Source organism: Festucalex cinctus, chromosome 14, assembly GCF_051991245.1.
Source record: "Festucalex cinctus isolate MCC-2025b chromosome 14, RoL_Fcin_1.0, whole genome shotgun sequence".
NCBI lineage: Eukaryota > Metazoa > Chordata > Actinopteri > Syngnathiformes > Syngnathidae > Festucalex > Festucalex cinctus.
In genome coordinates this window covers 13797143-13825078 of record NC_135424.1, presented here as the reverse complement: position 1 = coordinate 13825078, position 27936 = coordinate 13797143, and the positions used below count along the sequence as shown (strand labels likewise).

Sequence of the window (27936 nt, the reverse complement as noted above, 5' to 3'; positions counted from 1 at the left end):
ACCCTCCAGTGGACAAAATTAGCAACTACAGTTAATTTTCGTGAAAATAATGAGCCAGATTTGACCCCCTGATGGGCCGATTCTGGCCCGCGGGCCATGTTTGACACCCCTGTATTAAGGTCAATTAAGGTTCGGTTCCCGTTGGGTACCATAAAAGGAGCAAAATGCAACACAAACCTCTTTATAGTGCCAACAGGAATAGATTTAATGACATTTAAAATGAACCATCAACAGATTAAAGATTTTCTTTTAAGGAAAGTGCAACTCATACAAATAAAGACATTTTTGATTGCATTTGCTTTATCTGAGAGCCCAGGAGACCATTTAAATGCCACAAGAAGTCTTTTCTTGTTACTTTGTCGTGCTGAGCTGATAATCACTTTTGATGCCATTTCCGATGAGTTGTGGTTCTTAACCTTTTTTCAGTGATGCACCTACCCCCTATGACATGTTTTTTTTTTGGGGGGGGGGGTTCAGCCAAGTAACTCCCCTAAGCAAAGCATTTCTGATTGAAGAAAAAAAAAATAAAATAAAACTGAGTGCTGTGCAGTCATTGTCTAATTTATTATTAAACTTTGAAACTCTATTCGTATTTATGTGGTCTCTTGAACTATTTGGAAATAAAAATATACAACCAAAAAAAGAATACATAAATAATTTAATTATAAATAGAGATTTGTGCACATGTACAGATTATTATCAACATAAAGTGTCATCTTTTGGGATCATAGTAAAGCTCTGTTCTAAAAAAGAAACAATTAACTGAATTTTTAATAAAGCTTTCAAGTGTTTGACAAATGATTCTGATGGCATATGACATATGCCTACTGATTATAAACTTCATTTTGTGATGTCCACTAGCCAGAAACTGAGCCCCAATGTGTTTGTTTTGGGTTGTCAGTTTGATATCTGTGGTTTAAAGCAATGCCCCTCACAGAAATATTTGGTTACATTACTGGTAATCCCAAGTCAACCTTGTTGTTATGCATAATCATAGTTAGCATAGTATATTTTTCAATATGTACTAAATAAAAAATTCACGACAGTGTAGCGTTTGCTGTTTTGTCTGTTGGCCGATGTTTCCCGATAGTGACGCAAGTCCGATGATGCAATTCCATAAACCTGGAAAAACATTTATGACACGTGAAGACTTTTAAGCTGATGTCCGATAGCTGACACTGTAATTCCATAAACCTGATCGATGTTCCTGATGCTTTTTCATTTCATATCTGACAACAGACTCTGACAGTTCAGTATGTCTCAAAAAGTACATCGCTCACATATAAAAAAAAAAAAAAAAGTTTGCAGTCAACGTTTGAAGTTTGGAGCTCGAAGTCATCAGCCAATTTAAATTCTCCTCCATGCAGATGCTTTATCAGGTGTTCCCTGCGGCCTCAGTCTCTTTCCGACTTGAGTTTTGTCTTCAACAAGTGAAAAGTGCGCTCTGGAGGGTTGAGATCAAGACTGACTTGGTCATTATCTTCCGTTTCTTTGTCTTCGCTTTTGTTTAGGGTCATTTTGTACCCGCACTGTGAAGCGCCATCCTATCATTTTTTGGAGCATCTGGTTGAATGTGAGCAAAGCGTACACACTTGAGAACTCATCCTCTCTACTTCTGACAACAGTCACATCATCAGCTATAATTGCACTCAATAGAGTGCAAACCTCCGAACAATCATCCGTTGGATCATTCGCAAATTGTACCATAGAAGAGTCATTCATTGTGAAGGAAAAGCAGGCTCAACAAAGTCTCGCAATATTAACCAAAAGAACAAATGAAATCTGGATCTATACCAAATTCCTTTTTATGACCAAAGCTCCACTGTAGCCACAAAGGTTCGTGGTAATTGGTTAAGTCATGTTTGCATATTGCTGCTAACTAGCAAACCACCAAATGAAAATAAAAACTTAAATTCCTTGAAGGAAGATTAAGCTGGTATGGGGGATGAATAGCTTGATACTTAAAGTTTCTTTCTCCACTCAGCTACACATTTTTCAGCTTGTAATATTTTTTCATTTATCTTAAAAGTGGAAGTCAACCTTAAACTTTTCTTGACAATATGTTATATGTGACCTCACTAGTCTAAACTTGACATTCTGATTAATTTTATTTTTGTGAAATATGTTATGAAGTAAAATCCAATTTTTTATTTTTTTTTTATTTTATTTTTTTTTATTTATTTTTTTTTTTTTATTTTATTGTATTTTTTTTTAATCCATCTCAGGGTGTGGACATTTTGCCACTTGCTATCGACTAAAGATGACATCAATATTGCACAGGTAACAACCAACCACAACTCAGCTTCAGAAAACCAGTGAGCTGTGATTGGTTGTTGCCTGAGCCCTGAGCAACACTGATGTCATCTTTAGTCGACAGCAAGTGGCAAAATGGCCGCCCCATGAGATGGACAAAAATGGCTGGATTTTGCTTCATAACTCGTATTCCACAAATGTAATTTTAATCATAATGTCATGTTTAGACTAGTGAGGTCACATATAACATATTATTGCCAAGAAATGTTTAAGGTTGACTTCCACTTTAAAATAAAGATAAATGAGAAAATATTACAAGCTGAAAAATGTGTAGCTTCAGAAAACAGGTGAGCTGTGATTGGTCGTTGCCTGAGCCCTGAGCAACACTGATGTCAATTGCAAGTGGCAAAATGGCCGCCCCCTGAGATTGACAAAAATGGTTGCATTCTGCTGCTTAACTCATATTCCACAAATGTAATTATTGTCGAGTTTTTTTTTTTGTTTTTTTTTTGGGTGCGCCTGACTTCCTCTTTAATGAATTTATTGAACTTTATTTACTAATGTGACCATCGTTACCTAAGCCCTTCGGCTCTGTGATGTCATCTTCAGTCGACAGCAAGTAGCAAAATGGCCGCTCCCTGAGATGAGGCCCAGTAAGTTCCAACCACCTTCGGATTCTAGCTGTGTGCTGATGAATAAAATCAAAATAGCTTTTAGAAGTTGGTTTATGAAAAGAATTACTCATCACGACATTTCAGTGCAAGATCTTGGTGAAGTCAGCAGTCGGTCTTCAGCTCCAGATGGCAGCTCCACAGCCAGACATGCTGAGGTGACAGCTCCTTTGGCTTTAATAGTTAATAAAGAGGCCTGTGGAATATCAAGGCAAACAATGCACATTAATATTTCAACCAAGATGAATTATTCTCCGCAATCTCTGCTGCCATTTTCGATTCGCTCGCTCACAATGCTAATTCTATGTAATCACCATTTCACTGTCAGACCATTTTCACAGCATTAGATATGCGTGTCTGCCTGATAAAAATGGCATTTATCATAATATGAATCTGTTGGGGGGGGTTATGATCAAAGCTGATCTTTTCTGAATAATCAAGATTTGACAAAATGAATGCTCATCAGCACCACCCGTCTGACTACAATTAATCAAATCTTGCACCTGAAAGAAAAAATAATTTTGCAGTGCAATGATTTTAAAATATTCTAGTAAAAATGCTGAGACAATATTGAAAATGCACGCACCAAATGCCCGGAAAGGATGTGTCATAATAACTCGTACAGAATTAAATTGATTCACTTATAATACCCAGTCACTAAGTAAACAAACATTTTATAATGCCACAATCTCTCCAACATCATTTGTTTCCTTATATGAAATTCCATTTACTGTCTTCACAAATTGTCACTGGCCGGCATTTATTGGCGTGTGCCATATGTGCAGCTGCACAAGCCAGCATTTCTGGGTGAGCTGCAACATAACCCAAAATATTCAAAATCAGTGCTACCGAAATGGTTTTCGATTTTGTTTACCACAACGTGATATGACATGTGGAATTTGCTCACTTATCGTAAACATGGAAAGAAAAAGGTCAGAGCAATCAGATGTGCAATTTTGGAAAGGAAAGAGGAGGAAAAACGGCACGACAACAGCTTCAGTAAATGAATGTTATGTTTATTTTGAGACTAACTTTAAAATGAGATGAACAAAAACAAGAAGACAAGTTGCAGCATTTGAATAATAAGATGAAGTAAACATTCATACATCTCCACACTCATATTACATTTCTTTTGTTGGTTTGTAAAACATTCCTGTTGACAATTATTTACAACCGATTTTGAACAAATGAACAATTTAGGACCCAATCCTGATGCCTGTGGCACCCCAAAAGTTGTCTGTAGACATGATGCTATCATGTAGTCGTCCCACATTTGCACAAACTCGTCTGTTTCTCAAATAATAAATTTCTAACATACCATATCTTTCCAAAATTTGAAGTAACATGACGTGGTTAACTTTGACTCTAGACTCACTACATTTTTTTTTTTTTTTTTTTTTTTTGCTGTGGCATGTGGTCATAATAAGCTATTAATGCGATGCATGCCAAAGCCCTTCAAAATAAAATCATTGAAAATATTTATCTGTCAGTGTCCTCTAAAATACAATACCATAGTTTTGCTGTTTTGGTCTTAAATTCCTATGTTTTGTCCTGTTGTCCTCGCGGGGAGCCGACAGCTTGTTTCGTGTATACACAATGAGAAATCAAATTGTGCGTTATTTCCGAGAATGTTGTTTCTGTACGTGCGCCTTTTTGAATGGCAAAAAAGCTGGCAGTCAAGCAGCGTATCTCACAACGCGCTTGCGCATAATTGGCTTACTTGGCTTCTTCTGCGGTAAACAGTCGCTGGTTCAGTTCAAGTTAATCGCCGAATCCCAATGAGTGCACTTTTCCCGGAGAACTTTTGAGGAAAAGAATAATTGAAGTGGTCATTCTACTCCTGAAGTAGTCATCACGAAAACGGGGAAGAATTTCGTCCGGCACTTTCAAGGCAGGATGTAAATGGCTCGCTGTCCAGAGGTGAACAAACTGTTGATTGTTGGTTGAAATCGCTTATGGCTCCGCCGAGTTTGTAAAGTGATCTAATATCCGCACAAGTGTTTGTAGTTAATAGGAAATGCTTTAATTGTCGCTCAGAAAGAGTACAATCAAACACAAGCGGTTAAAAAAAAATCTCCGACTACTGTCGTAAAGTCCAGTGCAAATAGTCCTCATATGACAGCAATGTCATTTTTTTTCCTCTCCCGGGTTGAGCCCGCTTCGTGGGCACGAGCCAGTTCCGAATACTGTAAATTCCAACGTATTGGCAAATTTGAGGGCATGTGATAGTGACATTTCACTCACCGCAGTGACTATTTCCCCTTTAATTTTATACCTACACAGTGGTATTAAATAACAAATAATATTTGTTAAAATTAACTATAAAAATACCCCTAAATTTTTCAGCATTTTCCTTAGTCCAGCATGCCCATTCGAAAAGGTCACCGCTCACCACTTTTTTTTTTCTTTTTTTTTTTTATCATTGTAACTTGTAATTTCTTCTGTCAATTCCATTCATGTCGTTATTTGTTGATTTATTTTCTCTAAATCCATATGAACTGTTTGACAGTAAAATATGCTTTTCAATGAAATTTTCCAACCTTATATAAAGTGTTACTGGTATTTTAGTGAACTGGCATGATAATGACACAGGCCTGTAGTTGTATTTATTTTATTCATTTATTTTGTAGATTTGTGTTGAATAACATTTTAGTTCTGCCTCTTTAGTTTTAGCTATCGTTTATATAGAGCATTCTTATTTATGCAGGAATTTTGTAGTCCCACAATCTTGTCTCAGACTGTATTTTGACATTGAAAGTGTTGTCATGTAGTGTTTTATTTATGACTAAATTGCATTGTTACTTAATGGGGGGATGTGTTCCAACTTGAAATCATCGATATTTGCTTAGATAACTTATTTTATTTTTTTATTTTTTTTTAAATCATGGTGCTTAATGATCCCCTGTAATGTCTCTTTTTATTAGCCTCTCATCAGAACGCTTGCTCGATTGCTTCAGATACTTTCCTTTCATGTTTTCAGTTCAAATGAAGGGACATTAGATAGAAAAATTAAGTGTTATTTTTAATTGATGCTTGCTCTCAAAAACAAGCACTTGAAGCAAATGAACAAACATCTTAGCGGCTTGCTCAAAATAAAGTACTGCGTATCATAAGGGCTCTCCAGGGATTTGATTCAAGTGAGAAGTTATCGGCAAGTGCAAGTTGCTATGTCACACTTTTGTTCCTGTTCAAATGAATTGACATGACATCAAAGTTGGTATTCTTAGAACAATACTGGTGTCTAGGGGCTTGTAGTCGTCTAATGTCATGGAAAATAAAATTACATTGGATCAAACAGCAATATGTTGTTTGCCTTTCGCTAAGATGTTTGCTCAAGTGAAAAATATTTTGGTTCAAAAGAACTGTCATCGAAATGTCGTAGTGTTTATCTACAAGATTTAAAGGGATACTTGACTCACTGAGCCATTTTCAGCAGCAAAAAGTAATATTTTGTCCAGAATTAATTTGGTAACTTCATTATTTTTCTTTTAGAATTAATAACTTTAAAAACTATTTTTCCCACTTGCTGTCGTAAGCCATGATTGGTCGTGACCTACTTCCTCAGCACAGGTGATGTCATTTTCAGTTGTCAGGAAGTGGACAAATTAGTTTTTACGTTATTAATTATACAAGAAAAATAAAGTTATCAAATTAGTTCTGGACAAAACAACTTTTTACCGCTGAAAATGGCTCAATGAGTCAAGTATCCCTTTAACAGTAAAAGTACACAATACAAAATGAAAAGTTTCTTTACAGCATGGCGTTTATAGAATGTCTGATTACCGGCACCATGATTATGTCTTTTAACACATGAAAATGATATGCATCATTATATAAACGCTGAAATGAGAACTACGGATAATTAAACAAATATGAGCGTTCATTTCACTTGAATGTTCATTTTTATGTAATTATTCAACACCACTGTTATTGACACCTCTTTATGTGATATGAGTATTTTTGAAAGAATATTTAAATGGCAAAAATGTGTGAATTATGCTTTGCACTGATTTTCAATAATATGTTTTTGTATAGATAATGGTGGGCAGAAAAGGACAAAGGTAGCCTGCAGATGAGGAAAATTCACAGCTGTTTTGCACAGAATCAACTCTACATGACACATTTTAATATTAATAAACATTGAAATAAAGTTTCAGTCGGGTACGATGACATTGACAAACTGATTGACTTGAAGGTGACAGTGAATGAATAGGCAGACAAAAGTGAGCATTCAAATGAGTTTTTTTTTTTTTTTTTTTCCTCTCTCTCTCTCTCTCTCATTTGAGTTCACTAAAGCAAATCATTTTTCTGACGTGACGTCACCACTGTTGACATCTCACCGGCGCAGGAATTGCTCGGCTCTATAGAGGAGTGACACACAATGCCCATTCTTATCAGATGAATGCCAGGTTTTTGTGTGGCACCGTCAGGAAAAGGGAGAAATCCGGCCCGACTTTCTTTTTAATGCATACACGATTTATTCGCTCCAGAGGACTTCCTGTTGAATTTTTGTAATCACTGCAGAGGAAACAAATTGTGGGCCGGTGATGTGAACGAGCAGATGTTGCACAAGCACCCAAGAGACATCAGCTCACATTAGACTGAGCAGATGAGAACATTAGCAACAGGTCACTCAAACATAGTAATCAATGAGTGTAATTAATGCACTAGAGAGATGAATGATTGATTAATTTCGCTGCCACCTTCTGCCGCCTCACTAATCATCTAAAAAGTTCATTATATCAAGTTGCAGACAACGGCAGAAATACATGTGAGAAGTGACACCTGTTTGAGTGACACATTTTACATGCTGACCCATGCGATGTAGTGACATCATCGAGATGAGTTTGAGACGCACGACATCACTCATTAAGTATTGGTTGATTGGCATCGAACAATAGCTGCGGGAATGCGGAGAATCAAGCATTTGCATTAAAATTGAAACGATAATGTATGAATACTGACAGTATTGCCAGGTATGAAATATTGAGTATGAGTGTTTGAAAAAAAAAAAAAAGTACAAATATTGCTGTGACATGACAATGCAAATATGGTTTTGTTACCATGACAACCACTGAGCAGCTATGCTATGTGCAGGTATTTTTCTTAAACGAAGCATATTGGGCCTTGTTTCAGTATCAAAATTCATTTAGAATTAATTTAAAGTTCCTTTCATGTCAGTAATTTTATTAATGCACGATTAATGACTGCTCCTTACTTGGAAAGCCTGTACTGGGGGAATTCCAGTCACAACGCAGCAGCCGTAATTGTAAAAATAATGCATATATTTGTGGAGAACGGGGTCAAGTTGTACTCTACAATTTTAAAAAATATTCAGAAGTCCATAAGTTACTTCATATTAAAGATTAGACAGCTCTTAATTTGAAAAAAAAAATGCACTGAGCTCTCACCAACATCTTACAAATGCAATTATGCCATCTAGTGGCAGAAAAATGACCAACACATCATTATCACATTTTTCTTTTTTTTTTTTTTACATGAGTACATCTTTTTAATTTTAACACAATTTTATGAATAATTATGAAATTACTGTATCAATGAGTCAAAGATGAGGCCAATTTCTGTTAGATTTTCTTCACTTTTAACAAGAGTATGAAAACATTAAAAAAAATATATATATATTTTATTGTACATTTAGAACAGATCTAAAGTTTTGGATTAATTGTGAGTTATCTATTGAAGTCATGTGATTTAAAAAAATTAAAATAAAAAATTAAAAAAATGTAATCGGATGAAACCCCTATTTTTTATTTTTTATTTTTTTTCACATAGAAAATTCACAAAAACAATTACTTGGTTTTGTGATTTTGGCACTTGAGAGGTGGGCAGTCCTCAAGTGATAAAATATGAGTATGCAAGCAGTGGAAAAGTCAGTGTTCTATATGCCCATGCAATTAACTCTTGTGTCATACTTCTCACAGCACCCTGAGGGCATATTTGCATGATATTTAGAATTTGCTATGCTTGAAATCATATTTCATCTTTCATCTTTCAGCATTCAGATGCAATTTCTTGGGGATCTGAAATTTGTTGTTGTGTATGTTTTTACTTTTTTTGTTTTAGTAGCATCATTATTGGAGTCAGAGCAACCGACAAAGCATCACATGCTGTCAAAACGATGATGGTTTCAGTATGCAGCCTGCATTTGAGATCTGCCCCCACAATCAAATTGATTCTTTCTGCTTCAGCCTTCAGCTTCTTGAGTAAAAACCATCCCAGTAGTTTGTGCTTAATCCTGCTTGATGACACAGGTGGAGGTAATCGGCTTCTTGCAAGTAAGGCGAATATTTGTTAGTTTTAATATTGGATGTGGATTTGATTTCTTACATTTTTGCTCTTATTTGGTCATTTGCTGTTGTCTTCTTTTCACCAGCCAATAAACTCTCTGTACCACTTTCTTGTGACTGGTCAGCTTGTTCTTAACTCAAATGCTCCCCAAAACGTATAAAACATTCTAGTTTATTTATTGCCATGGTCCCCAAAATTTATTTATTTATTTATTTATTTATTTATTTATTTATTTATTTATTTATTCAAGAGCATACAGAAGGTTTGATGCAGCCTCTGACCTGAAGAGGTTGCTTAAAGCAATGGTAGCTTTGCAAAAACGGCCAGCAGGTGGCAGCAGAGTGTAAGAGATCAACCAGGGCCATGTTGCAAAAAGATCTTTTCACCAGTATTTTTAACAGGTTTGTGAATAATGATGCAATTTAGCTATATTCTAATGCTAATTGTGAAAAATGGAAATGGGTAGGCCTACAAATATATATTTTTTCCCTGATGACAGAAGAGACTTGAATCTTTTTCTTTTGGTAGGTTCCATGTTTTTATAGCAATAGAACACAATATTCTGTGGGCCTTCCAAAATCAGTCAAAATACTTTGGGAGCGAAGGGGGTTGCTTCAGTAACAATGGATGGGAGTGAATGAGTTAATGTGGGTAAAGCCAAATAAAGATTAGCGTGGATTTAAAGCCCTATTCGCACTGCACTTACTCAGTCTGAAAGGTTTTGTGGAAAGAAAGATGACGATGACCAGGTTGCCAGCATGTCCATATTTGGACATGTAGCAGCCTGGAATTAAGCATTGAGACTGTTGCCACTAGTTTAGATGAGAAGTAGACCTCAACAAATATAGTTTATACATAATAAGGTGAGAATTAAAATAAATCGCAGACACTGGACACTCAGATTTTAACTGAATAGAACCTTTTGAAGTTACACGGCTATGAGAAGCTTGTTCTACTGAATGGCAAGTTGAAGCGATCCATGCACAATATTCTTCTCCTCAATGGGACAAGAGAACAGCCATTGTCTCGAGATTTGAGTCTGTTGAGGAGAGTAGTTTTATCTGCAGCCTGCCTTTTACTTGGCTCTGAGCTTAATTTTTTTTTTGTGGGCAGGATTCTGGCTCTGTGGTTTGTTTATTTGTTTACTTGTATTCAGTGGTTTAATCACCAGACAGCAGGGTGCCTCATTGCCAGCGTTGTTGTCCTTATTCAAACTCTAACGTATTTATTGTTGCCAATTTAATCTGCACGGTATCCTTTAGGGAAGGGATGGCACACAATGACTATTTTTAACAGCTGATGAGATGTTTTGTGTGTGGCAGCAGCCATAAAAAGCACATACAGTTTGGTTTCCCAGTTTTGCATACATGATTCAGTATTTTCTGAGAAGGACCTCCTGCTGAGCCATTCGCTTCCTATTTGTTTTCATCACAAATCACAATTCAGATACTTCATGCACAAAATAGTCTACCGGCACTTAAAGGAATTGTGTACCAAGAAATGTCAGGGTTGCTCACTTGTTATAAGAAAAAGAACAATAGATGAAAAATATTTATGACTTCAAAAGGTGAAACTATTGAAACTATATTGTATGTAAAACTTTCTTTTTATTGACTATATAATAGCCTATTAGTGGGGAAAGAAGCACTGTACTCTCAATATCTAATCATTTTTTGTTTTCGTATGCATCGAGTGCCATTTTTTCTTGTACAAAGTACCGGTACTCACATTAACAACATAATTAGGATGTGCTGTCATACTTATTAATTTACACGCTCAAGTACATTTTTTCTTGTTTCAATCAAGATCATAATTGCACTTGCACAGCAACATTCGTGTTTATTTTGCCATTTGTAGACGTGTGTACCCAAAATATGAACAACCATTAAAAAAAAAGACAAAAAAAAAATTAAATCCCCATTGAAATTAATTTAAATGAGCCCCCCCAAAAACCACCACAATTGTTGTCATATTAAGAAAAAAAAAAGTAATGTAAAATCGAAATTGAATTAATATATACTTAAATTACATTAAAATAATAATAATGATAATAATATTGTTTTTGTTGTTGTTGTTCACACTACTAATTAAAACAAATAAAAAGGCAGCACTGGAAGGGGACCACCCAAGCAAAATGAAAAACATTTTTTTACTATTCCTTATTTACTATTTCTAATCTAAGCAAGAAGAAAAGGAGGCAGAGATTTAAAGTGATATTTGCGTGTTTTTGTGACAAGTAATAATTCAAATATAAATATTGTAAAATTATACCACAGCCATAGCCCTGCAACTTGGGCAAAAGGAAATAATCATAGTGACAATGATCCACAATGAGCATATCGATGAATTATAAAATACCTAGTAAATATTTTGCATGCAAAAAAAAACAAAAAAAAAACTGCCAATGAATATTGCACAATGAAGTTTGTTTGAACACCAAGTATGATTAATATGAATATAGATGGTGTAAGCATATACATGTGAAACATTATTGCATAGTATGCAGGAGTACTTTCCTCACATCCATTTCCGTAAATCCAGAATGGAATAAAAGATGATCTGAACCGTTGCATCAGAATTATTTTGTCGTGAAAAGGATGTGAATGATTGTTCAAGATGTAGAGAAGTTTGCTGAGTGATCTCTAGTCCCTCACTGATTCTGATGTATGATGTCATCAGCCCCTGATGTCTCCAGCCTTCTTATTGAGTTTACCAATATTTTTTTTTTTTTGTATTGCTGCTCCCCCAGAAGGCAAAAGAAAAATTGATGTTTGCTATGACAGACTGGTAAAATATGTCCAACATCTTGCTGCACATTTTTAAGGATCTGCGCTTCCTCAGGAAATAATGCTTTTGCTAATGTTAAAATGTCAAAGAGTGAATCCAGTTGGGTCGAGCCAGGTTGGCACCACACAGTAGCGAAAAGCGGAAGAGATTTTGATTGCCATCTTTATTTTCCTGTTTAGCCAACAGATTTTAACATTAATTGAGTTAGTCTTTTCACGTAGCTTTTGCCAAGATAATCAATGCATGTGCTCGACAGGCCCAACAGCTGTTCTCCCACAATTCCTACATCTCGGCCTCAGAATTTAATTCATACGCCTAAATGATGTTATTACATTTGAGGCCAGCAAGTAAACCTTTTGAAGAAGGAGCACGTTGAGTGTGACATTCAGCTTTAATTTAAAAACAAATACCATTCCTGACTCCTGTGGGAATCTCAGGTTAAGACGTGAAAGTCAAACGTTTTTTTTTTTTTAGGAATCGAAGGGATGCTGATTCACGATTACTGGAGGACGCACAGTGCAAAGCGGACATGAGAAACAACGGTGAGTAAAAGTGGAAATGTCAGGCTGGTAATTTTAGTTTCAATTTTTAATACCGTCCTCTGTCTCAGTACAAATGAGAAGTGACTGGACGCCAGCCTTTTATTGACCAGTTGACATTTAAACCATGAGAGCGTCCCTTGCCTTATCCAATCATCCACTCGACCAAGTACACTGCGCTCTAGTTTTGCTTTGCATTAAAAGACAAATGTTTTTACCCTAGTGAGATAAGACAGGATACTTTTTGTCCTTATTCATCTCCTAAATAAAAATCATTGGAACTTCCCCCCAGTCCTTAGACCCAGCCAACAGAAGTCACAGTAATTAGAATATATGCACTGTGACTACAAGACAACTTTTTTTTTTTTGTGTCTTAGCTATTCTTGCTTTCTGATCTATAAGGAGAGCTTGTCACATTAAGAAGGCGTTTTTTTTTCTTTTTTTCCCCAATTATTATTATTTATTCAAATAAACCTCAGCTCGCACCATTTGTGGGCGAGACTAGATTTTAGATTAGCTAATATCAGGTCTAACTTGTGGCATAGATAACAATGATTTTGGTGGATTTAAACAAAGCAGACAGACTTTGAGCTCTGTGAGGAAGATGTCATAGTATTTCATTCAGAAATGGTAAATGGACTGCTTTTTATATATCACTTCAGCTACACTATGTCGTGCCCAAAGCGCTTACAGACATCAGCATGGGGAACTCTCAATCATTTTAGAAATCAATTCATAGACATACAAGAGGGGGTGCAAGATGGTGTCCAATTGCTACATCATCATCTGTGAGAGGAAAATCTTTCTATAGTTCATTTTACTGTAAAAACAATTTGCACGTGCCGATCTCGATCTCCCACTCTGCACTGACTTTATATGGATTAATGAGGGGAGCCGCTTCGATTGGCCGGGAGTCGGCTGCCTTCACTCCCACAATGACACAGACGCCATTCACATCTTCTATGTGAACTAGTCTAGCAAATACCAAATACCAAAAGAAAGAAACTCCGCAGACTGCAGTTTGTGCAAGACTTGCAAACAGGGCCTTGAATGTTGTTTTTCTGTCAAGTAGTTTGGTGCCCCTGCAATTGGCTGGCAACCAGTTCAGGGCTCCAGCACCCCCATGACCTTTGTGAGGAGCAAGCGGTTAAGAAAATGGATGGATGGATAGTTTGGAACTTGACAAGTGCAATTCAAAGGCTTGGTCCACTTCGAACTGGTCAACAGACAATCACAGATCCTAACAACAAATAATCCCTAACAACCAAATTAAAACATTCAGCATTACTGACATTGCTTTATGTGGGGCAACTAACCAACACTGCAAAGAATTAGGGACAGGAAGACCAAGATACCATACGCTTAAAACACAAAAAAAATAAAAACTCCCTTATTAGGCAGACTTACAGAAAATTGAATAGGGGCACTTACACATTTGGCTAAACTTAAATTAAAGGTTGCATCAGATTTAATGATGCATAGAGACTGTTTGGCACTCCGGAGAAACAATGACGCATTTTATTCATGTCGTGGCTCGTTAATTTCCTGGCTCGTAACATCCTTCTGTCACCACAATTGTTTCTTCGTAAGTTACTTTCCTTTTGAGCCAAATGTTAACCCAATGGCCCTTGGCGTTGCAGGCAGCCAACGCGATATCCCCCGAGCATGGTAAATCGTGCTGGGATTAATATCTGCTTGCTTCGTTTTCCATGAAGAACATGCATATTTAATTCCGGCGTGGTCCATGCATGTCACCACCCACTTGTGGATCAAGGAGGATTATTGTCTGATGTGTTGAATTTTGTCTTTGTGGGTTCTTCAAGTATTTGATCTGACAATGCAGACAACAACACTTCTGAAAGTGAAGCTTTGTCTACATTCTGCTGGGCTTGTGCCTTGGGGTGTTTTTTGACTACTTGGGTGAAGAGTGTTGCGCTAGCGTTAACAAAACGCAGACTCAAATAAGTGCGAGTGTGACTGTGTAAGACAAAACTTTGGACACGCGTCTTCTATTTGATTTCTTTTTGCACTTCTAACTCCTCTGAAAGCCAACAGCTGCTACTTCTTTTTTTCTTTTTCTTTTTTTTTGTAAATCTCTAACAGGGTCTGAGCTAAGTTTCAAACCCTGGACTTCCCACCTGTGAGACACAGATGGGCTAATCACTTATTACTTGAATACTTATACCACACTTCTATTTTGTCTAACATACCAAAAATTCTGACTATTGTTAAGATGCCCCTGAGAAAAGCATATTGTTTATATTACAAAGTTTCTAAGTCAATGGCCAACAAGCAACAATGCTTCTTGCCAAAAAATGTATTCTGTTGCAAAGAATGTTTATTTCCCATTGCAATAATGCCCCAAGTGCTTTGTAAAATGAGCCAGATCTTCCCTGCCTTCGCCAAGCAGCTTATTCTCCTGCTGCTATTGACTCTTGTTTGGTATACTTTGGTGGGCTGAACAATTGAAGTCTTATCAGTAACAAGGAACAAAGGAATGATACACTATTGGCGACCATTTATTCTTCAAACAAACCGTCTGGACCCTTAGTTGCACAACTGCCTGCCTCTTCTTTATGCTGGGGGCACCAGCCTGGTTTAAAAACTGTTGGCTGACAATCCACAAGAACCAACAGAACAGTCAGAATTGGTACCTTGACTTGTCGGTGCTCCGAGTTATGAGTTTTTAGAGCTATGAGCTGTCACAAATTTGTTGTTTTGTGTTGCGAGACAAAATGAGAGTTACTAAGTTAAAAGGTGGGTTCAAGGATATTTTTGTTGCTATGTCTTCCGGGTGGATCATCGTAACTATTGTTTCTCGATCCTGTCAATCAATATGTCTAAGGACGTCGTGCGTGCTTGTTCCTAGCCGCACGTGCGCCCTTCGAGTGTTTGTAGCATGTAGCTAGCTTCGTGTAGTGAGCTTCGGATTCGGCCATTCATCGTTGTAGCTCCACCGAGCTGACCGCGTACTTTGAAAATAGCTGAGAGCTGCAAGAGGACATCAGTATGAAGCGAGGCCGGCTACAGAGACTCTCAACTCAACTTTATTTATAAAGCACTGTAAGAACAGGCATTGCTGTGTACAAAGTGCTGTACATAAATATGAATATCCGTTTTAAATATCAGTTAAACAAGAACAAAGCAAACATTTTGAAGTGCAACAGCAAAGGCTCGATCTCCTCTAAGCCTCCGCTTAGCCCTCGGTACCTCCAATTGATTCTGGTCTGCTGACCTGAGGCACCGGGCAGGTGTGTAGGGGTGCAAGAGCTCGGCGAGATAAGGTGGGGCAAGACCATTGAGAGATTTGAAAACAAATAGAAGAATCTTAAAGTGGATTCTAAATTTCATGGGCAGCCAGTGAAGAGAGGCCAGAATAGGGGTTAAGTGTTCCCTCTTATGGGCACCAGTTAGGAGACGAGCAGCAGCATTTTGGACAAGCTGCAGGGAGATGATGAAGATGATGCTGAAGATGAGCTCGCACGTTAGCGACATTTGAGAGGCGTTTCCCCCAGAAGAGCAGGAGAGCTGGTAGGATGGTCTTCCGTATAAACAGTTTTTCAAACGTGACAAACAGATGTTTGGCTTCCACTTTTCGAGAACATCATTGAATCTACCTTTTAAGTGGAAGAAAAATCACGAGTGCAACAGTCACCAATGCAGTTTGAACTGTTTATTGAACAGGACAAACGGCCGACACTAAAATACAAAATGAGAAGACTCGATGGAGCTACAGTAGGTCAAAACTCAAAGGCACACATGCTAGGCTAGAATTGTTGATGAATTATTGATTTGATATACCAGCGGTTTGGGTATTAAAACTTGGTCACAGAACAATTTAAACGCATAAAACCAAGGTATCGTTGCAATAAAGGAGGTCAAGTAAAAAATATTCTTTACAATATGCTCTATGCACCCCCACTAGTCTAAATATTGTATCTTACGTGACAACGTACTCAATCTAGGACGTTTCCACTTTACGACACCCGTGCCTGTCCATAGCAGCGTCTTTTTCGTTAACATTTCCCACAATAATCACGCCGTTTTAAAGTTATTGAAAGTTGTGCTGTTGTTGTTGTTACCTCCAGCAACGGGCGTCCATCCAGCAATAAATGTCTGTGAGGAAACACGAAATATTGGTTCCGCTGACTTCCGAGTGCCGCAAATTTTTTAAAAATTACTGTACAAACTATTTTGACCATAAATTTCGACCTTAGCGGTGAAACCCGACTTCCGCGGAAATTCGGTCTACGTCGCCAGCGTAGGAACGGAACTCGACTCCCTGTATTTTGATTAATATTGTTTGTGTAATGTGAATTCAGCAGAAAATCCCCTCAGGGTTCTTATCCTGTCAGGGCCATTTTGTCTGGAATATAGCTACTTGTTGTCAATTGAAAATGACGTTACAGTGCTGATGAGTTCAGATAACCGCCGTCACTGCTTGCCTGTTTTCTGGGTTTGCACATGTGTTTGCGAGTCACATGTTGAGACAGAACATATTCTAAGGACATTTTTTGATCCAAACAAATTAGGCAAATGGCGTAAGAGGCAATAATGAATATACAGGACAGTTAGTCCCAGCCAGTTAATTTCAATCAATTTGTCGTGTTTCACACCAATCATTAAGAAGTACGACACAATTTGACTTTCAATCTGTCAACCTGCTCTGAAGTGTTTTATTTATATGGGTTAGCCAAGAGCAAGTGAGTCTGGGCTGCGGATGATGAAGACGGTAGCTTTGAGTGTGATCCAACACTGTGCAGTTGAGAGGCTAAAACATCTCTCGCTGCCTGCATATCATTTGGAAGGACTTGCAGTTAGAGTGAAGAAAGTAAGCGTATTCCCCGCACTCCAACTTGAGCCGAGTTTCCACAAAACGATAGCAACTAATGATCCGCTGGCAACGCTGAAAAACTGGGCCACTATCTGTTGACGTGCGCTGGCAGCTCTGTTACAAAGCAGTTGATGGGACTTTGTTTGGGGATTATACAGCATGAATTCTGCACCACACACACACACAAGATAGTGTTGCGGTGATATCAATAAGACCCAGCAAGCATCGAGTTGAACTCGTCACAAAGAAATGTCATCGCTGTGAAACGTCTCTCAGTTTCAGATGCAGTGAGTGCGGAATAAGTATCTTCTTGCCTTCTAGATCAAATCTAGCTCTGATAAGAAACTCATTTGATCACGCAGTGGTGTGAAATGTAACCCAGCACGGCAAGTGAAAATGAAGCAGTAAGAATGGTGCGACTGTGGGTCACGCGCGGTGTCTGCGCTTTGATTTTTGTGGCACCGTACGTGACCATTCGTCTCTGTACTGACTCTAGAGGCAGGCAGGGTTCATTCCGACTTAGACGCGAACCCTGGAAAGGTTGACGGGATGTATAAAATATTGCATCTTGGGGCTCATAAAGTATCGCTCTCTGATGAAATGGTGTCACCCTCTGAATCACTGTTTCTCCACTCAACATTCTCACTGGGCTAATACACTTCAAAGAATAAATTGCAATAGTTACTTTTTGTAACTAAATTGCTAATTGGGTATGATTATTGCTGCTGTGTGCTTCCACGAGTAAGTTTAGCTGCCTCTCACAAGCACAAAGGACCATAGACTGGCACTGAACAGTAATTCCAGCCAAATAAATACTTTAAAGTACATTTCAGTGCCAAAAAAGATAAACAATAACAAATAAAAAGTCCTGTGAGTGAATGCAATAAAAATTGAAATGTTGCCTGAATGAAGTTTGTGATGGTTTACTTTCCCTTGAAAAAGAAATCTTGGCCAGTCATTAAAAGCCCTGAAGTACGCATTAAAGCTTTGTGTTATATTTTGCACGCAGGGGGGAATTTCAATGCGTGTCTGTGGCTGATATGGCAGCAGCGCGCCTCGAAACTTCAGCACCATTTGAGGCATGCAGGTGTTGACAAGAGCTTTGCAGACTTCCATTTGCCTGTAGACATGTTCTGTGCCTCACCCCAAGATACATTGAAGGTTCATTTTCTTTTTGAAAACACGTCTTGACAGTTCCGTCTAAGCCTTGATGAGCTGAAGAATGCTGTATATTCAGCAAGGATGGAATATTGAAAGACTCATTTATTATTTTCAGTGTATATTTTCGATGTATCTTTACCTTATTATTCACATTCACTGAACTTTTCTTTATTAAAAAGTAAAATGATCCAAAATTAAGAACCTCTGATATATACTGAAGGTGTATGCAGTTGGAAACCAGCAATATTACAGTGAAGTGACAACTACAAGTGAAAAAAATAGCATATAAATCAGCTCTTTTCTTCTGGAACGCCATAAAATCATCAAAGATTATGGCTTCAAGCGCATTTATATTAAAACCGAATACAAATGTTGGAGCTCTCTTTGCTGAAGTAATTTATTGAGTGTCTGCAAAGCAACGAGAACGCTGACCCGTGAGTGACACTTTTTGACGTGCAGCGGAGCGTTCAGTTTGAAATAAATGCAAGTGTGGCAGTGAAAGAAAGGAAAAACAACAATACAACAAATAGTTTTCCAAATTTAGCAGCTATGAGAGTGACAGGGCTCGGCTCAGTGCGCCCTGCTGTTTTGAATATCGACTGATGGGCAGGCACAGCAGATTTATTTTCGTGTTCAACAAAAGTTGGAATTATCACAACTATTCTGCCAGCCCTGAAATCTGTCTACTCATTTTCTATAATATTTGTTCTCGTTGGGGTCATGGTTGAGCTGGAGCCAGTTGATATTGGTCTAAAAAGGTGACATGGTAGAGGGCAAAAAATAATTTGTGTTCCCTCGCAAAAAACTTTGCATTCTCTTGCGTTCTTTGCATGCTCTCGCAAAAAATAAAATAAAATGCATTCCCTTGCAAAGATTGCGTTCCCTCACAGTATTTGTGCCCACTAGCAAAAAACTTTGCATTCCCTTGCAAAAACGTGATCACAAGATAACACAAAAGTATTTTTTGCAAGTATATTTTTTTATCCAAACTGACCCGAAAGTACTCGCGTAAAAATAAATAAGACATCCACTCGCAAAAAAATACTTGACGTTATCTTGCATTCGTTGCAAGGGAACGCAAACGTCTTTGCGAGGGATCGCAATCTTTGCAAGCGAACGCAATCTTTGCGGGGGTACGCAGTTTGTTGCGAGGGAACGCAAATTATTTTTTCCCACTACCATATCACCTTATAGGCTCCGTAAAAATTAGATTGATTACGAATAAAATAAAAAGCTTTGATGTAATGTAATTTTGAGGAAATGTATGAACTCTATTGTAAAAACAAACATCATTACTGATCAATTATAAATATTTCATACTATTTAATGTACCTGGCTGATCTACACTGTAAATGGAAGTCACTTCATTTCTGCTTCCGGTTTAGTTTAGTTTATGATTTTTACTCTTGAGTCCACACATGTACTAATTTTCTAGCAGTTTTGCTGTTCAAAGTTGGATACCCTCTGGTTTAACTCGGTTCTAGACAGATTTTGGCATTAAGTGTAAAAAAAAATCACCAAAAACTTAATTGCTGAGGTAAACACTCTAGGCGTGTTCATCTTGGTTAGCTTAGCACTTAGCATGGCTTCTCAGTCTATTCTTGTCTTTTGTTTTTTGTGAGTATGACACTCGTAAAGGCAGCTTATTCACCACCCAGCAGGTGATGATTACTGACAGACGAGAAGGAGCAACTCAGCAATGTGTTTAGGCGCACTAGTAGCCAGTCGAAACTGTTGCTAGCAAGCTTCTTCTGCGTAAGCAGCAATGAGTTTCACTTGAAAGGTGATGCAGTGAAGCTTTTTATTGGAACCGTCTCGGTAGTTCTACTTTCTTTTGACGGTTATCTCGACGTTCGATTTCAGATTGCTATTAAATGTAGCCACTTTGGGCAAGTTCCGAATTAACCTACCCTGTATTCATGTTTTGGGATTGTGGCAAGCATATCCAGAAAACTCCAGCCTTTACATTTGATTCCTAGCTCTAGCTGACCTCAAACGCTCTCAAAGCAGTCAGTCCCGATGGAGCTAGCAGTGATGAGCTTGTGAGCAAAAACTTTTTTTTTTTTTTTTTGCTTTAATTAACTATAAATGTATTTTGACGTGCCTTTTACTCAGTGATTAAACTCAATGGTAATTCCATTTCCAGCTGTTATTTCCAAATGAGTTCTTCTTGAGACTGAACTTCTGTTTATGTGAGTGGCAACTCTTTGATATCAGGGCTCCAAACAAATTGTGAAAATCACCCCACACATCCAGTCATAATTATTGTGCACAAAAACATGTAATTACCAGACTTTGGACTTTCTAATTAGAGAAAGCCGCCAATATATCATTCCCACTTGGAAAACGAGCGTACTCGCTGATTCGGGCCTCTCAGGGAGCTTAATGAGTTAACAGTAATTGGTGTTGGTTGGAGCTGAACGTGGGTGGGTGTGCTGGGCTGTCACTGCTTTGCCCAAGGCTTCACCCCACGTCCCGAGAATATGCTGCCACTCTGAGTTATTGAGTCCCACATCACCGGCTGCACCGCCTCAGTCTATCAGAGCGTATGCTCAGTGACTTCTGGAATGAGTCCTGCTGATAGTTTGTGCAGGTGGCAGCGCAGTAAACACAAAACGCTCGACTTTTGAACCCGCCGCACGCTGCTTCTTAACCGCACCAGGTGTTTACTGACGACGCGTTCTGCTTGCCGAAGAGCTCTTTCAGTTTCAGTCGGACCGGAGTTGCGCTTGAAAACACCTCAGGCCTGGTGTTGAACAACATCCCTCAACGCTCTTTGGTGCACCAAGCTTTGAATAACAAACGCCAAATTGCGGCGCTGCTGTGGCTTGGCCAGGCAGCTTCCTGTCTGATATATCACAAGCTGTTCTTCCCTGCTGCAGTCTTTAAGTTCACTGTGTCCCCGGCAGAATCCCAAAGAAGGCGCGGGCAAGGATAATTTATTCCGGACTGTCGGGGAGCATTTACATTCAGGCAGGCCTCCATTACGAGGTTACAATGCCCAGACAGGGCAGCTAGGGATGAACTTTTTTTTTTTCTTTTTTCTTTTCACGATACGTTAAAAAGTTCATTGACAGCTGCAGCAAGTGCAAACTTTGGCTGATATGTGGCAGAATCATTTTGAGTCTGGCTTCCGCATAGATGTCAATAATTGTGACCCTGTTTCTCACCAAAAGACAGTACAATAGGCTCCAGCTCACCCTAATTAGGGCAAGCCCTGGAGTAGGTGTCCGATGCAGGGTTATAATGTTTTTTTATTATTATGGTTAGTTTTATTTCATTTTGACTTTTGTTTTTTAAGTTAGTTTTAATTATTATTATTTTTTAAAGTTATTTTTCCCCCAAATAAATACTTCATTATGTTCTGTTTTTGTTAATGTTGGTATTAGATTTAGCTTTTAAAAAATCTTGAATATTTTCTGTGTGTAAGATTTAAAAAAAAAAAAAGTCACGAAATATTGTTTAATGAAGTAAACTACAATTTCAAACAACTATTTGACCTTCCTTCTTCTTTACAGATGTATAAAGGAATACATTTAAAATGAACACCGAAAGCTCAAATATATTTGATGATGACCAAAACAAAGGAATTTTCCGCTATAATTATAGTTTTTATAGATAGTCTTATGAACGTGAGATCTAATTTTCATTAATATTGCATTTTTAAAGCATTTTTATTTTATTTCTTTAAAGGGACAGTGTGTATTATTTAGCACCATCTACTGGTAAACTAATAATTTATTCATTTAAAAAAACACTTAATTTCAATTATAACCCCCCCCCCCCCCCCCCAAAAAAAAAAAAAAAAATCAATCACATCAACGTACATTTTTTTTTTTTTTAAATATAATCGTGGGTCTAGTAATCGCTAATTGTATTACATAGGTCATGCCACGCCTTACAAGAGGGTGACATATTTCAATCTTTCTGCTTTGAACTTTGTGAAGGTAATTAGCGTCTGGTGGTGCTTGCAGCTTATGTCGGAACCAATGGGTCAACCACTGTTACCTTCCACAGCTGGAGCCTGCAGGTGGTCGTCGCTGAGTCCTGTGATTCAGGCTCTCACTGTTTGTCTCCCGCTGCTTTCCTACTCACTAGCTTTTGCTAGTTTGTGCCACTAACCGATCTTGTTAGATGATCAAGCTAGTTCTTGCTAGCCGCTCTTTTCAGCCGCTATAACTAGTTGCTCAGGAATGAGTGAGCAGCCCGGCGAACTGTTCTCTCACTTAAAATAATAAATGGCAAGTGTGGTCTCGCTGAGGCACCGTAGTGTGTTTGCTTCCAAATTGTTGCATTATATTAGTTCTCCACTAGATGTCACTAAATAATACACACCGTCCCTTTAAGGAAAATGTTTTTCCTATTTCAGTTTGAGTTATTTTGTTAGTTTTTGTTAACTCTAATAACCATGATCTGAAGAACATGTATCTTGTCAATATAGGTGACGGTTAATAACACGAACAGCAGGCCTTTATTTTTAATGTCTCAGCAAGCTATGACAGAGTGACAGTGAGTGGGAATGCAAAACACCAAGATGCTTAAAAGTGGAAGTGCCAAGTAAAACTCAACATTAATTTCATTATCCACACCTGCTGCGGAGTGGCGTGGCCGGCGTCTGAACTCAGAGCCTATTATTTCCTTTGCACAAACACTGTCAAAGTGGACGCAGTGGAAATTTAAATTAAAAGTAAGATGACTTCTTAGACATAACTGGGCTGGTATGATAGCAGAGACTTGGATTATTTTCATTTCGACTCCTGAGAAAGAGACGTCCTCCTCCTATTTATCTGCCTGATCCTAATGGATGAGCTCACCATGTTTTTTTCCCCCCCATCTTCTTCTCCTTGCACTGATCTTTCAGAACACAAAAGATTCCGTACTTGCAATAATGGCAGGATCAGAAAGAAAACGTGACTGTTTTTTACATGAGCCGACGCAGAGAAGAAAATCACCCTTATTTTGCATCTTCTCCGTCCTTGCAAAAATGAGTTTAACTTGCAAATTTCCCATTTTATTTGCTTCACAGACATTTGATAATACTCAAATAACTTCTAAACAACTGCATTATTGCTTCCGCCCAGAAATTAATGTTGTCTTTGGAAAGAGTTTATTTGTTTGGGTGCAAGTTCATGGCTAGAAACTTTAATATAGACACTTTTTTTATGCGTTCAGAAGGTTATCAGCAGTACTTCCAATAACGTTTTCCACATTGATGTAATCTAGTTAATGTGATACACTAATGCTGCATTTTAACGTAATATTTCCTTGCAAAACAATCTGAGTTCATTCGAGGACAGAACTGTTTGTTTATCATTTTAAGAGTATTAATATACCTGAGATACAGTATATGGTCCAGAAAGGTTTACATGTCAAGAAATATTTCTTGTTAAGCCCTCACACAGCACCTCTCTGCCTACTTTCAACGTTAAGGGACAATAAGTTTACAAATGCTCAATAAAATCACTTTGATTGCGCGTTACTCCCTATTGTGGGAAGGCCCGAGTTCATTTACATTAACCATTTTATTTAGTGCAGCAAAGTGGGACACACATAAGATTTGAGCTATTTATTCACATCGAGAGGCGTGGAACAAACTTAACTAGATGAGAAACAAGAGTTGCACAGAGGAACAGTGGTAATAATCCGACAAAAACACACACTTCTTAGACAGGCTTATATAGACAACGAATCGACCTGATTGGCTGTGACTAGACATGTGGGTAACAGGACTGACATGGTATTATCTGATTGGCTGTTGACCAGATAAAGAGATTAAAGATTCCTGACATCGCATAGCTTCTTACATCACATAGCTTAAGCCCAGTTGAAACTAGATGCTGATTACATCAGTTCAAAACAGACACTTGACCTCACGGTCATGACCCAAACATAACCCTTGCATGACCCTAGTCATGACAGACCCAGGTTCGAACTGTCTTTGTCTGTCCAAGAATGTCAATAAATACATTTTATGATATTTATTTCACACAGCATACAGTTTTAGTGTTGTTGTGTATTTGATGCCCGTTGCTAGTGTTTTCATTTTGTTTGTGCTCTTTTTACTACAGTCTTACTACAGCTAATCAGTGGAAATTTGCTCTGGAAGGTAAGCTGTGCAGAAAAAAAAATGAAGTCAAGTTACAAATGTTAATTGTAGTCTTCTCTGAGCATACATTTCTTGCAGTGTATTATATGCACAAACCTTCTATCACATTAGATAAACACTCTAGCATTAGGTCTTATCATCATTATCGCAACGTTAATATATAAAATAATCTTCTGAAAGGTAGACATTTGATACAGCTCTTGTATTGGAAGCCATTGGATTGTGTAGTAGATTGTGTAGAAAGCTTTTTATTAAATTCAGCCCACATCATACATCCATAAAATGTACCATCAAATTGGCTTCAGAGAACTGAAAGCCCATCAAGCAAACAATGTGCTATTGGGCAAATAATAACTGTCGGAGTGTTCATATGAAATGCAGGATTTACATCTCACAATGACACATTTATGTCTGAGTATGTTTTTCGCAGTGAAAGAATCACTGCCTCTTTGTTCACACAAAAGAAATGTTCCTGCTTTGTGCAGGCTTTTCATGTCAGAATTCTGACAGTACATTTGTTTTCAGGAACGTGTTGATGTGGTGACATAGCAAGGATGAAAGCAACCATCTACTTTGTAACGTCTGAAGTGAAGACTGGAAATAAAGTAGGGCACAATTAAATGTTACAAGGCTACTTGTTGATTAGGACATCAACGACCATTAATCTGATCCCAGACGAGAACCACCTACTAGTTTATTGTCACATGTAGGCACAAACATCGCTTTTATAGTTGCTGCAGACCTCTTGGCATATTTTCCCTCCTTGTTGGCAATTGTTATGTGAAGCCGGAGGCAGAAGTTCTCCATGTAACCGTGTAGGACTGCGCTAATGAAACATCTTCTCCTTTTATGTAACTCAACCTTCATTTAATGATTCATGGTCAGACGCCCGCCCACTGTTGGACCCTGGCCTCTTTTGATATTGTCTCCAAAGTACCGCTGCTATTGATTTGGAAGCATTGGAAGCAGTTATTCTCTTTGAGTAGGCATCCCAATCAAAAGCAGCCCTTTCCTGATTGAAAAAGTGATCCTTCTCATACAACTTGTCTGTCTTTGGATGCTTTGATTAATGTCTAACATCATCAGAATTGTAATAAGCTTGCAGTGGTGGGGGAACATACATATATTACATTTTTAGTAGCTCATTTTAAAACTATGTTTTCATTCGGTTTCGCAGCAGAATCTCATCCCCAAAAGGTTTTCCATTCACAAAAAAAAAGAAAATGTTGAAATGTCCTTGAAATATTAATTCAAACTTATAAATTTCAGCCAGAAAGAAATATATTCAAAGTATTTAAAAGTTTGGACGAAACACGCCAGGCAAAAGGAAAGCAAACCATGAGTTTGCTCAAGAATGGTTCAGAACAGCTTTGAGGTGAGACTCTCGCAGCCCACCTGTGAGCACCTCATCACGTCTTTTTAATGCCGATGACTATAAAGCTGAAATGTTGAATGAATCTCTGGACTGTTTAAGATGTGTTGTAATTAAAATGGAATCACTAAAGGGAGTATATAATGGAAAATTAACTTTTTAATGGCATGTTTACAAATAGCTGGGTCTTTGGAGTGCCTCCACCTTTTTTCCCCCTCATTCTAAAATCTGATCCCGTAAATTGAATCCGCTATTGTTGCAAAGTCAATCTCCACCAATGAAAACTGGACTCACCATTGGGACTGGTATAGCATGTATGCTTGTGGATGGTTATGCACTTCATTTCAACGAGAAAAGGCATAGGATGTGTACAGTGTTCTGTAATTCTTGGGATATTCTGACAAAATTCGAAAGATATTTGGGAACTGTAAATTGTGAAATATTCATGCCCATGAAGTCAGGAAATTACATTTTGGGCTTCTAATCCAATGTCATAACTGATTTAGCCATCCCTTAAACATTCATTATATTACACTTACAGTGGCTAGCTTATTCTTACACGTGTGACAATTACATTTTTTAAAGGTGCAAGCCCTGAGGACAATGTATAAAGAAAATTACTTTTGCATTTGTACATAATCAATTATTTATGGAGATTGCAAAAAAAAAAAATCACCTTTATTCTCTTTAGTTTCTAAGTTTTCATACTCTTAACATAAAATTGAAAAAAAAAAACTAATAGAAATATGGCTCCATCTTTTAGTTATTGATACAGTAATTTCATAATTCATCTAATTGAGTTAAAATTAAAAAGATGTACTGTACTGTAAAAAAAAAAAAGAAAAGATATACTGATTTGTGTTGAGGTCATTTTCTGCCACTAGATGGCATAATTGCGTTTGTAAGACATTGGTGACAGCTCCGTGCATTTTCTTTTCATATTAAGAGCTATCTAATCTTTAACATTAAGTAACTTGCATATTTCTGCACATTTTTAAAATTCCAAAATACAACTTGACCCCAGTCTCCACAAGTACATGCATTATTATTAAATTGATTACTGCTCATGACATGGACGTGGCTGCTGCGTTGCGACTGGAATTCCCCCAGTACAGGCTTTCCAAGTAAGGGGCGGTCATTATCACGTGTTTAAAAAATTAGCTGCGTTAAATAACTTTAAATTAACTCAAAAATAACACGCTAATTTGTTGAGTGAGGTTCAGTATATACATGCTTGGTGGAGTCTTTTAAACCTAAAACTAGAATTTCTGGTAGAAATTAGACCAATCCCCTTTTGTGACAATTAAATATATCACGATACTTCAGGACATTTATATGGTATTTCTTTAACCTTAACAAGAAAGAGATACTTGTCAAATGTGGGTACTCCCCCCCCCCCCCCCCCCCCCCACACTGAACATATAGGCGCATTTTACAGGACACACACAGACCACTATGGGACCAAAGGCAATTACAAAACAAATAAAGAAACAAACAAACCAGTAATTAGGTATAGTAGAAGTTTATTCCATCGACTCAGGTCTTGTTTGATATAGCGTAGCAGTGGTGTGAAGTTCAATTTGAATGTGTCCTTTGGGTTTGTTGAGATATGGATTGCGAGCTATTTGATGGATTGGGTTGTACGTTTATTGGGTAAGTCCCTATCCTCGGCATCCCAGTCGATTTTCCTAAGAGGCGAAATCTCGCATTTAGTCCAGTTAACGGAGTAGCCTGAAAACCTTCCCAAAGTTATTGATGAATGATGGAAGGGAAATGGATGCAGCTGTTGAATATAGTAAAAAATGTCACTCATCAGCATAATAGCTAATTTTATGGAGTTTGAATATCCGAGATGCTACAATCCTGTCTAATGGCTTGAGGTGAGCGGTTCAATAAAAAGTGTA

General features: G+C 37.8%; 1 long non-coding RNA gene across 1 annotated transcript in view; it reads left to right on the top strand.

The window, feature by feature from the left end:
• LOC144001191 (uncharacterized) overlaps positions 1-25759 on the top strand; it is a 39572-nt gene extending 13813 nt beyond the window's left edge. Inside the window, exons 2-4 of the long non-coding RNA XR_013278405.1 lie at positions 12495-12562; positions 24623-24660; positions 25186-25759. This is a non-coding gene — a long non-coding RNA (uncharacterized LOC144001191). The remainder of the gene's footprint in view (positions 1-12494; positions 12563-24622; positions 24661-25185) is intronic.
• The last annotated feature ends 2177 nt before the right edge of the window (positions 25760-27936 follow it).